We start from the raw sequence: 13156 nt of genomic DNA, 5'->3' as shown, positions 1-13156 counted from the left end.
AAAAGAAGGGAACTGATAGTGAAGTACCATTAAAAAAGGTTTTATTGTAAAAGGGAGTGGGTACTTACAAAAAGTTGTATAAAAAAAGGCCTCAAACATGGAGCTGTGGGTGTAAAAACGCGTTCCTGGCGTGCATTCCATGAGACCGGAAGTGACGTCATTGTGACGTCATTGATACCGGAAATAGCGTCAATGTTTCACCCTCCCACAGGGCGTCATCAAGAACGTGAGGTCTGTCATTGGCTACAGCAGAATAACGTGTAGGTTCTGAAGTGGCCATCTCAGTCTCCTGACCTCAATATCATAGAGCCACTCTATGTTCATGCAAGACAGCCCAAGAATTTACAGGAACTGGAGGCTTTTTTGCCCAGAGGAATGGGCAGCTTTACCATCTGAGAAGATAAAGAGCCTCATCCACAAATACCACAAAAGACTTCAAACTGTCATTGATGTTAAAGGGGGCAATACACAGTATTAAGAACTGGGGTATGTAAACATTTGGGTAATTTCTGTTGTGATTATGCTTTAAAAAGAGTAAACACAGTTGATTGATAATAAATGGCTTCAGCCAAACACTAACCATGAGTGAAAGAAACGTTTTTGTGTTATTCATATTCTTTGAAAAATGGCTAAGAAATCATTAATTCTGCCAGGGTATGTAAACTGTACATCCTCTGGCTGCCTCGTGCAGCCTCTCTGACTCCTGGGGAATGATTGGTTTCCTCCTGTCCCCTTCACAGAGACCTCCTGTCTCTCGGGTGAAGCCCTGAAATCTTGACAGGTCCTAGATCAGTGGTCTCCAAACTGTGGCCCGTGGGCCGGATGTGGCCCATTGCTTGCCTTTACCTGGCCCATAGGTCACTATTCCTCCCACTGATACACGGCACTATTCCTTCCACTGACACAAACAATGGGACACTATTCCTTCCACTGACACCAAAGATGGAGCACTATTCACCCCACTAACACCATGGATAGGGCACTAATCCTTTCACTGACACCATAGATGTGACTCTATTTCTTCCACTGACACTATAGATGGAACACTATTCATCCCACTGATACCAATAATGGGGCATTATTCCTCCACTAATACCAATGACTGGACACCATTCCTCACACTGACACCAACGATGGAGATTAATCTCCCCACTAATACCAATACATCCTACTGCCCACAAACGGTATGTAATTATTGTATCACTGCAGACAACCAAGCCTGGGGCATTTTCTACTCCCACTGCCCACAATCTGGCCCTCCTAAAGTCCGAAGGACAGTAAACTGGCCCTTTGCTTAGAAAGTTTGGAGACCCCTTTCGTAGATTATAAGGACTGTGAACACCTGTGCACTCAGCCCGCTGATTTCTGGCAAAAGCCAGGGACAGGATTGCAGACTCTTTCCCTCCAAAAGCACTTTGGATTCTCCTGAGCTCCAGTCCCTGATTCGGGAATTACAAAACCAGGCGAAAGATAAAAAACACCTTTCTCCACTCAGAATCGAGGACAGAGGAATATACCAAAATCACATTAGCAAACAAATTGCACTGGCCCAAAACTGCCAGTAGATGTCTGCATACTACAAAATATGGTAATCGCATGCAATTCAATTAGGATATAAAAAAAATACATGAAAGTGGGGCAGAACACCACATCATTGCTTACGTGGCATGGGTTCCTGGTGACATCAGTGGTTCAGTTAGGGACATGCCTTGTACAAGTACCCACTGCTACCTGCTGCTTAGAAACCAGTGAGAACGGTAAGCTATGACATATATAAGTGCTAGAAATACTAATTCTATATGTGATGTTTGGATTTTTGGAACCGTCAAAGTTTGGTTTGAACCTTCAGCTCATTCCTACTCTCTAACAACTAAACTCATGTCTAATGGCCCCTTAGATTGGTGACAAACAGAAGAAGGACCTCCTTATATCAGTGGTCAGTGTACTGGCCCCTTACATTGGTGATCAATGGGAGAAGGACCTCCTTAAATCAGTGGCCAGTGTAGTGGTCTTTTACATTGGTGACCAATGGAAGAAGGACCTCCTTTTATCAGTGGTCAGTGTAGTGGTCCCTTACATTGGTGACCAACAGGTGAAGGACCCCCCTTATATCAATGTTTAGGGTAGTCGTCTTTTACATTGGTGACCAACAGGTGAAGGACCCCCCTTATATCAATGTTTAGGGTAGTCGTCTTTTACATTGGTGACCAACAGGAGAAGGACCTCTTTATATCAGTGGTCAGTTTAGGCTGGATTCACACTAATGTGAATTAGATGTGGGTTTCCCCACATCCAATTCACATGACAGGAGAGTGTGACCGTCTCTCAATGGAGCTGATTCACACATCTCCGGGTGGCCACGGATCGCACTGCAGAAGGGTCCTGTGCATATTTGAATTCGTTTCAGGTCCAAATTCGGGCAAAAATTTGGACCTAACTCCTGAAACAGTGAATGGGGACACTCCGGACCCCCTGCCCCCTGCCACTCTGCAGATAGTGTGAACCCAGCCTTAGTGGTTCCTTACATTGGTGACCAACGGGAGAAGGACCTCCTTATATCAGTGGTCAGTGTAGTGTTCCCTTACATTGATGACCAACTGGAGAAGGACCTCCTTATATCAATGGTCAGCATGGGAAGGATATTCTTACATCATCATCGGTGGGAAGGCTGCCCCCTTTACAGATCTTTGAAGCCAGTTGTTACTGGGAGACTGAAATTGTTTTTCTCATTTCTCATGGAACCCTTAGAAACCTTTGGAGGAACTCTGGCTGAGAAATGCTGGACTAGGCATGATGAATGTCCCCTTGACGCCAGAAACATGACGGCCCATGCCATAATGATCCTTTCCCATTGCACTCTCATCTCAAATGAAAGCTCCCAGGTTGGCTGCTGAATGTGTACAAACCAGCAGGTAATTATGGCAGATGTCATTGACCAAACACAGTCATGACCATTTGTGGTACATAATGTCACCTGAGAATCCCACCGGCTTTTTTACCATGTGAAACAAACCAGCGGGTGGACAGGAAGTTGCCATTTAGTAGTGGTGGTGAACCTCTCTTGATGACCCTGTAGTGTGGTGAGTGGCTGCACTGGCCAAATATGACCATTTAGTTTGCCCATTTGAAGAACTGTGAACAGTTTGGATTTGAGTCTAACTTATGGTCAACCCAAACCCGGAGCTCATCCCCACTGAGAAACAGAAACTCTTAATTTCTCAAAGAATTTCTAGAAACCTTTGGAGGAAGCCTGGTTGAGAAAGGCTGGACTAGGCAGTCATACAGGTGCATCTCATAAAAATAGAATATCATCAAAAAGTTTATTTATTTCAGTAATGTAAATATTTTCCTGTCTATCTCTTACCTGGTCTGTGTATCAGCCTTGAGGCTTGTACTCTCACACCTGCATGCTTAAGTAATCTTCCCTCAGTATGGCTCCACCCTAGCCTCAACAGGAACCACTATTTAACACCGTATTCTCCAAGCCTGCCTTGCCGTGCAATATTGTGTGTTTGGCTTCCTGTTTGCCGTGTGCTCTAAGTTTGTCTCTGTTACTGATCTTGGCGTGTTCCCGACTATCCCTGTCTGCCTGTGACCCTGACCTTTGGCGTGTTCTCGATTATCCCTGTTTGCCTGTGACCCTGACTTTTGGCGTGTTCTCTGTTATCCTTGTCTGCTAGTCGCCCCGACATTTGGCTACCTCCTTACTATTCCTTGCTGTCCTGGGCTGCTGTTTCCTCTCCATCCTCCTGTAGCCTACCGTGAGCATGAGCTGGGAGACCCTGGGAGACCCATCTGCAGCAGTCAGCCTTAGGGTCCACTATCATAGTGGTGCACTCCTGACCCCAACGGGGTGCATCTGTCACCTGGATACAGGTGATCTGACAATGCATTACACACAGGGTGATCTATTTCAAGCATTTATTTCTTTTAATTTTGATGATTTGGGCTTACAGCTAGTGAAAATCCATAATTCAGTATCTCAAAAAATTAGAATATTACATAAGGGAAATATAAAAAAGGATTTTTAATACAGAAATATTGGCTTGCTGAAAAGTATGTCCATGTACAGTATAGTATGCACTCAATACTTGGTCGGGGCTACTTTTGCATAAATTACTGCACCACTGCAGCATGGCATGGAGGTGATCAGCCTGTGGCACTGCTGAGGTGTTATGGAAGCCCAGGTTGCATTGATAGCAGCCTTCAGCTCGTCTGCATTGTTGGGTCTGGTGTCTCTCATCTTCCTCTTGATAATAGCCCACAGATTCTCTATTGGGTTTAGGTCAGGCAACTTTGCTGGCCAATCAAGCACAGTAATACCATGATCATTAAACAAGGTATTGGTACTTTCGGCATTGTGGGCAGGTGCCAAATCCTGCTGGAAAATGAAATCAGCATCTCCATAAAGCTGGTCAGCAGATGGAAGCATGAAGTGCTCTAGATTTTCCTTGTAGAGGGCTGCGCTGACTTTGGACTTGATAAAACACAGTAGACCAACACCAGCAGATGACATGGCTCCCCAAATCATCACGGACTGTGGAAAATTTTGCATTTTACTTGGAAATCAATTTCCCAGAGTGTGGAGGAAGAGTGGAGAGGATCCAAGTTGCATGAGGTCCAGCATGAAGTTTCCACAGTCAATGATGATGGCCTGCGAGTGCACGTAGGTCTGCGAGTGGTCTGCTAGTGCACATAGGTCTGCGAGTGCACATAGGTCTGCGAGTGCACGTAGGTCTGTGAGTGGTCTGCAAATGCACGTAGGTCTGCGAATGCACGTAGGTCTGCGAGTGGTCTGCGAGTGCACGTAGGTCTGCGAGTGCACGTAGGTCTGCGAGTGGTCTGCGAGTGCACGTAGGTCTGCGAGTGTACATAGGTCTGCGAGTGCATGTAGGTCTGCAAATGCACGTAGGTCTGCGAGCGCACGTAGGTCTGCGAGTGCACGTAGGTCTGCGAGTGGTCTGTGAGTGCACGTAGGTTTGCAAGCGCACGTAGGTCTGCGAATGCACGTAGGTCTGCGAGTGGTCTGCGAGTGCACGTAGGTCACCGACTGCACGTAGGTCTGTGAGTACAAGTAGATCTGTGAGTGCATGTAGGTCTACGGGTGCACGTAGGTCTGCGAGTGCACATAGGTCTGCGAGTGGTCTGTGAGTGCACGTAGGTCTACGGGTGCACGTAGGTCTGCGAGTGCATGTAGGTCTGTGAGTGCACGTAGGTCTGCGGGTGCATGTAGGTCTGCGAGTGCACGTAGGTCTGCGAGTGGTCTGCGAGTACACGTAGGTTTGTGAGTGCACGTAGGTCTGTGAGTGGTCTATGAGTGCATGTAGGTCTGCAAGTGCACGTAGTTCTGCGAGTGCACGTAGGTCTGCGAGTGGTCTGCAAGTGCACGTAGGTCTGTGAGTGGTCTGCGAGTGCACGTAGGTCTGCGAGTTGTCTGCGAGTGCACGTAGGTCTGCGAGTGCACATAGGTCTGCGAGTGCACGTAGCTCTGCGAGTGCACGTAGTTCTGTGAGTAGTCTGCAAGTGCACGTAGGTCTGCGAGTGCACGTAGTTCTGCGAATGTACATAGGTCTGCGAGTACCTGTGTATTATCTTGTTGAGTACCTGTGTACTTGTCTTGAGAATTAGTGTCAGGAAGCTAGTTGTTAGGTAATTTGGACAAGATATAATCCCCAATCCTCAATAAATTTAATAGGTACGATGCCCGGCGGGTGTGGAGAGGCGACTCTTTGTACATCTTGCGGCATGTATACGTTCCTTGATCATCCGATCGAGGGTGAATACTGCTGTGCAAAATGTAAGCGCATTGTTTCCCTGGAAGCCCAGGTTCTGAATCTGGGGAAGCAACTGTCAGCACTGAGAAGTCCCTCCATACTAAAGGAGAGCCAGGAACGTACACGGCAGGTGCCAGCAGGGGCCAGCACAAAGGCGGGTGGAGACAAAGAGGTGCAGGCACTGGCAAAGAGTAGATGGGTGACAGTCAGGAAGGGTAGAGGTGGAAGTGCCAGGGAGGCCGATCCAGGGCTGGAGCATCCCAATAAGTACGCTCCATTGAGTGTCATTGGTGAAACCAGTCAGGGACCAGCATTGCTGGAGCTGAGGGACTCTCCTAGTTGCCAGGGGAAGAACTCCTCCAGTGAGAGTGGGGGGGGGGAGGGAAAGGAAAGAGATTCTGGTGGTAGGGGACTCAATTCTTAGAAGGACAGAGAGGGCAATCTGTAAGACCTGAAGCGCCGAACAGTATGTTGTCTACCGGGCGCTCGGGTTCGGCACATCACGGATCTTGTGGACAGATTACTGGGAGGGGCTGGGGAAGACCCGGCTGTCATGGTGCACGTTGGCACCAATGACAAAGTCAGAGGCAGATGGAGTGTCCTAAAGAACGATTTTAGGGACTTAGGAGCTAAATTGAGGAAAAGGACCTCCAAGGTAGTATTCTCAGGAATACTACTGGTACATCAAGCCACACCAGAAAGGCAGAGGGAGATTAGGGAAGTAAACAAGTGGCTGAAGAGCTGGTGTAGTAAGGAGAATTTGGGTTCCTGGAGGACTGGGCCGACTTTTCAGTCAATAACCGGTACTATAGAAGGGACAGACTGCACCTAAATGAGGAGGGTGCAGATCTGTTGGGAATGAAGATGGCCAAAAAGTTAGAGGGGTTTTTAAACTAGGTGATGGGGGGGAGGGTCCAGAGGTAGAGATAGTCAGCGCGGAACATATTCCAGAGGGTAGTATTGGGAGCATTAGTGGTAGGTTGACCAAAGCACAAAAACCTGAGGTAAGTATAGTAGCAAGTCCTAGTTGCAATCTCGGAACACCCAATACGAGGATAATATGCGACCGGTCTAAACTACGTGGCATGTTCACCAATGCCAGGAGCATGGCGGACAAGATGGGTGAACTAGAGATACTGTTATACGAGGAGGATTTGTATTTTGTGGGAATTTCAGAGACCTGGTTCAACAGCTCTCATGATTGGCTGGCAAACATTCAAGAGTATAACCTTTATCGCAAGCATAGAGAGGGTAAAAAAGGGGGAGGGGTATGCCTATATATCAAGAATAATGTACAAGTGAATGTGAGAGATGACATCACTGAGGGAGCTAAAAAGACCAAAACATTCCCCTAGAGCGGGACTTTTGAGGCACTACCATCAATGAGGCAATGTAAGTAAAAAATATATAATTTTATTACAAAATTCAAAAGTACAACAAAAAATATATACAAAAATACAAATCAAACACAAACAATATATACAATGGGATACATCAAAAAGCAAGGACATGTAATTTGGACACAAGTGCATCACATTGAGAGGAAAACCAAAAGTGGAAATGTAATAAGTCTCACTGAACCGACGCGTTTTGGGGAATCCTTCATCAGGGTTCATTAAGTGAGAGTTACCATTTCCAAAATACATGTGCTATAGAAGTATCCAAGGCATAAAATCAGCTTCACAACGGTCTCCCAGGCCATGTGCATACAAAGAGAGCCAGATCGCGGACCATGTAGAGTAAAATTGTAATGACTGGTGCATATAATGCAATCCCAATGGGTGCTGAAAACCGCCGCGCCTAAGATTTGGCGCGGCGTTTGTGCACGGGCTGGGGTCCAAAAATTAACCAGACCTGTATAATCAGTCCAACAGCATAGTATCAACGAGGCATCCTCCTCCGATCACTGAGGGAGCTAGGGAGGAGGTGGAATTGTTATGGGTAGAGCTCCAAAGGCATGAAGTTAAGGGGAAAATAATACTGGAAGTATGCTATAGGCCCCCTAACCTGAGGGAGGAAGTGGAGACAGATCTCCTATCACAATTTGGATTAGCAGCAAGGATGGGAAGTGTTATCATAATGGGGGATTTTAATTATCCAGACATAGACTGGCATTCATCTAAGGCTCGCCAGTTCCTTAATGTCTCGCAGGACAATTTTATGGGTCAGATGGTAGACGCACCAACTAGAAATAAAGCATTACTGGATCTACCGATTACCAACAATACAGACCAGGTCACGGATGTGGAAATACGGGGCAATTTAGGTAACAGCAATCACAGGTCAATTAGTTTCAGTATAAATCACACAAATAGGAACCATAAAGGGAATACAAAGACACTGAATTTCAAAAGAGCCAACTTCCCTAAACTATGAACCTTGCTAGAAGGCATAAATTGGGATAAAATCTTAGGAACAAAGAACACAGAGGAGAGATGGGTTTGCTTTAAGAGCATATTAAATAAGGGCATTAGCCAATGCATCCCATTGGGTAATAAATTTAAAAGAGCGAACAAAAGTCCTGGATGGCTTAACTCCAATGTAAAAATGCATATAAAAGCAAAGGAGAAGGCCTTCAAAAAATACAAGGTTGAGGGATCATCATCAGCATTCAGACTTTATATGGAATGCAACAAAAAATGTAAGGGTGCAGTAAGGACGGCTAAGATAGAACATGAAAGACACATAGCGGGGGAGAGCAAAAAAAATCCCAAGAAATTCTTAAAGTATGTAAACAGTAAAAAAGGGAGGACAGACCATATTGGCCCCATAAAGAATGAGGAAGGACATCTGGTTACAAAGCATGGGGAGATGGTGAAGGTATTGAATTTATTCTTCTCCTAAGTCTTCACGAGGGAATCGGGGGGCTTCAGTAACCAAAACTGCAGTGTTTATCCTCAGGACACATCACAGGAAGCACCTCCATGGTTAACAGAGGACAGAATTAAAATTAGACTTCGGAAGCTTAACATTAAAAAATCACCGAGACCAGATGGCTTGCACTAGAGGGGATTTAGGGAACTCAGTCAAGTGATTGCCAGACCGTTGTTCCTAATTTTTACAGACAGTCTACTGACTGGAATGGTACCAGCTGATTGGAGAAAAGCCAATGTAGCACCAATATTTAAAAAGGGCCCAAAATACATCCCTGGGAATTATAGACCAGTTAGCCTAACATCAATAGTATGTAAACTCTTGGGGGATGGGGATGATAGGGGATTATATACAAGATTTTAGTAATGAGAACGGTCTCATTAGCAGTAATCAGCATGGATTCATGAAGAATCGTTCTTGCCAAACCAATCTACTAACCTTCTATGAGGAGGTGAGTTGACATCTAGATAAAGGAAGGCATGTAGACGTGGCGTATCTGGATTTTGCAAAAGCATTTGACACAGTTCCGTATAAATGTTTACTGTACAAAATAAGGTCTGTTGGCATGGACCATAGGGTGAGTACATGGATTGAAAACTGGCTACAAGGGCGAGTTCAGAGGGTGGTGATAAATGGGGAGTACTCGGAATGGTCAGGGGTGGGTAGTGGGGTCCCCCAGGGTTCTGTACTGGGACCAATCCTATTTAATTTGTTCATAAACGACCAGGAGGATGGGATAAACAGTTCAATCTCTGTATTTGCAGACGATACTAAACTAAGAAGGGCAATAACTTCTCCGCAGGATGTGGAAACCTTGCAAGAAGATCTGAACAAATTAATGGGGTGGGCAACTACATGGCAAATGAGGTTCAATGTAGAAAAATGTAAAATAATGCACTTGGGTGGCAAAAATATGAATGCAATCTATACACTGGGGGGAGAACCTCTAGGGAAATCTAGGCTGGAAAAGGACCTGGGGGTCCTAGTAGATGATAGGCTCAGCAATGGCATGTAATGCCAAGCTGCTGCTAACAAAGCAAACAGAATATTGGCATGCATTAAAAAGGGGATCAACTCCAGAGATAAAATGATAATTCTCCTGCTCTACAAGACTCTGGTCCGGCTGCACCTGGAGTATGCTGTCCAATTCTGGGCACCAGTCCTCAGGAAGGATGTACTGGAAATGGAGCGAGTACAAAGAAGGGCAACAAAGCTAATAAAGGGTCTGGAGGATATTAGTTATGAGGAAAGGTTGCGAGCACTGAACTTATTCTCTCTGGAGAAGAGACGCTTGAGAGGGGATATGATTTCAATATACAAATACGGTACTGGTGACCCCACAATAGGAATAAAACTTTTTTGTAGAAGAGAGTTTAACAAGACACGTGGTCACTCATTAAAATTAGAAGAAAAGAGATTAAACCTTAAACTACGTAGAGGGTTCTTTACTGTAAGAGCGGCAAGGATGTGGAATTGCCTTCCACAGGCGGTGGTCTCAGCGGGGATCATCGATAGTTTCAAGAAACTATTAGATAAGCACCTGAATGACCACAACATACAGCATACTTACCAACTGTTCCGAATTTCCCCGGGACATTTCCGGGATTTAGACTATTTCCCCGATTTCCCGGAGCTCCTGTGTCGCCGCCCACCCTCTGCCCCGCCTACCCCCCCCCCGCCCCGCTCTGACCTGTTATGGAAAGGGGCGGGGGTTCTATAACCACGCGGCCAGCGGAGACCTACTAGGAAACCTTATGTAAGGGGGGCGCCGCTGGGGACACCTGATGTAAGGGGGGCTCTGCTATTGACACCTGATGTAAGGGGGGGCTCCGCTGGGGACACCTGATGTAAGGGGGCACCGCTGGGGACATCTGATGTAAGGGGGGGCTCTGCTGGGGACACCTGATGTAAGGGGGGGCTCTGCTAGTGACACCTGATGTAAGGGGGGCCCCGCTGGGGACACCTGATGTAAGGGGGGCTCCGCTGGGGACACCTGATGTAAGGGGGACACCGCTGGGGACATCTGATGTAAGGGGGGCTCTGCCGGGGACACCTGATGTAAGGGGGGCACTGCTGGGGACACCTGATGTAAGGGGGGGCTCTGCTGGTGACACCTGATGTAAGGGGGCACCGCTGGGGACATCTGATGTAAGGGGGGGGCTCTGCTGGTGACACCTGATGTAAGGGGGGCACCGCTGGGGACATCTGATGTAAGGGGGGGCTCCGCTGGGAACACCTGAAGTAAGGGGGGGCTCTGTTGGGGACATCTGATGTAAGGTGGGCACCGCTGGGGACACCTGATGTAAGTGGGGCAACTGCTGGGGACACCTGATGTAATGGAGGGCACTGCTGGGGACACCTGATGTAATGGGGGGCTCCGCTGGGGACATCTGATGTAAGGGGGGGCTCCGCTGGTAACTATTGATTTAAGGGGGCTCCACTGGTGACACCTGATGTAAGGGGGGCTCCGCTGGGGACACCTGATGGATGTAAGGGGGCTCCGCTGGGACACCTGATTTAAGGGGGCTCCGCTGGGGACATCTGATGTAAGGGGGGGCTCCGCTGGGGACACCTGATGTAAGGGGGGGCTCTGCTGGGGACACCTGATGTAAGGGGAGCACCACTGGGGACACCTGATGTAAGGGGGGCTCCGCTGGGGACACCTGATGTAAGGGGGGCTCCGCTGGGGACACCTGATGTAAGGGGGCTCCGCTGGGGACATCTGATGTAAGGGGGGCTCCGCTGGGGACACCTGATGTAAGGGGGGGCTCTGCTGGGGACACCTGATGTAAGGGGGGCTCCGCTGGGGACATCTGATGTAAGGGGGGCCCTGCTGGGGACATCTGATGTAAGGGGGGCTCCGCTGGGGATATCTAATGTAAGAGGGGCTCCACTGGGGGCACCTGATGCAAGGACGGACTCTGCTGACACACCTGATGCAAGGGGGGACTCTGCTGGAGGCACCTGATGCATGAACGGATGGCTGGTGGCAGGCGACGTGGCAGGTGACACGCTCAGGGATCCCACTGATTCGGCATTATGGTGAGTTGAATGATTTAATTTAATATTACAATGTAATAATAGAAATAATGCACTTCAATCATCCTGACACCATAACAACCATGGTGCCGGGATGATTGAAGTGCTAACACCAGGTGTTGGGAGTATCTTTATCTGCTGATTGTTAAACTTTCTGGAATACACATATTTCTATTGTTGTGTAGGATCTGGGGCTGCTGTCCCTCCATCCCTCTCCCCCCCTTTCCCTCTTCATCCTTATTCATCTCAGACTCATAACCACACCCCCTTTGAACCACGCCCATTTAAGACACACCCACTATTTTGCGTACACCACGCCCATTTATCACCGCGGCGCGCGGAGTGTGCCGCATTTTTACTTACCCTCCGTTTCACACCTACAAACGCATGCCCTGCCCCCTAATTATAATAAGACTCTGCCTACAGCCAAAAAAGTGTCCCTAAATTTTTTTTTACAATGTGGGCACCTATGCATACAGGGATATACAATGTAATACTGACATATAATCACACACATAGGTTGGACTTGATGGACTTGTGTCTTTTTTCAACCTCACCTACTATGTAACTATGTATATAACATATATGAGTTTTACTTTTTGAATTGAATTACTGAAATGAATTACCTTTTTGATGATATTCTAATTTTATGAGAAGCACCTGTATAGTTCTATCTCCCTTGGTGGGAGTGGAGATGACAGCACAAACCCCTGTTCACACTAATGCTCCGTACACACGGTCGGATTTTCCGATGGAAAATGTCCGATCGGAGCGCGTTGTCGGAAATTCCGACCGTGTGTGGGCTCCATCGGACATTTTCCATCGGATTTTCCGACACACAAAGTTTGAGAGCAGGATATAAAATTTTCCGACAACAAAATCCATTGTCGGAAATTCCGATTGTGCGTACACAAATCCGACGGACAAAGTGCCACGCATGCTCAGAATAAATAAAGAGATGAAAGCTATTGGCCACTGCCCCGTTTATAGTCCCGACGTACGTGTTTTACGTCACCCGTTTAGAACGATCGGATTTTCCGACAACTTTGTGTGACCGTGTGTATGCAAGACAAGTTTGAGCCAACATCCGTCGGAAAAAATCCTAGGATTTTGTTGTCAGAATGTCCGAACAAAGTCCGACCGTGTGTACGGGGCATTAGAATTGTTTCTCAGGGCTGCAGTTCCTCTGAGCTCCACAAGGTGGTGATCTCACTTCTACCTAGACAGGAAGTCTCCAAAAGGAAGTGATGTCAGGTACAGACAGGAAGTGATGTAGGAGTACAGAAAGGAAGTTCCAGGTTAGAGGTGAGTCGGGAAGAAGTAGAGAGGAGACGTTGGTGGAGCTGGCAGAAGAGGAGGTAATAAGATCTTATTTTCTATTTACACCCAGTAGCCCCCCATCATGTCTGTCCTCTTCCTCCACGGTCACTGTGATGTCTTTTATCCTCAGCAGATGATGATTCACACAT

The 13156-nt window shown here is 47.2% G+C and overlaps 1 protein-coding gene across 1 annotated transcript in view; it reads left to right on the top strand.

Moving 5' to 3' along the window:
• Positions 1–12945: 12945 nt before the first annotated feature.
• Positions 12946–13156, top strand: part of LOC141106887 (uncharacterized) — a 53382-nt gene continuing 53171 nt past the window's right edge. Inside the window, exon 1 of the mRNA XM_073597816.1 lies at positions 12946–13045. The gene's annotated coding sequence lies outside the window, so the exon portion shown is untranslated. The remainder of the gene's footprint in view (positions 13046–13156) is intronic.

This window comes from Aquarana catesbeiana, linkage group LG08, assembly GCF_042186555.1.
Source record: "Aquarana catesbeiana isolate 2022-GZ linkage group LG08, ASM4218655v1, whole genome shotgun sequence".
NCBI classification, from domain to species: domain Eukaryota; kingdom Metazoa; phylum Chordata; class Amphibia; order Anura; family Ranidae; genus Aquarana; species Aquarana catesbeiana.
Note: the sequence above shows the minus strand (reverse complement) of the source record. Positions and strands in the feature narration are given on the sequence as shown.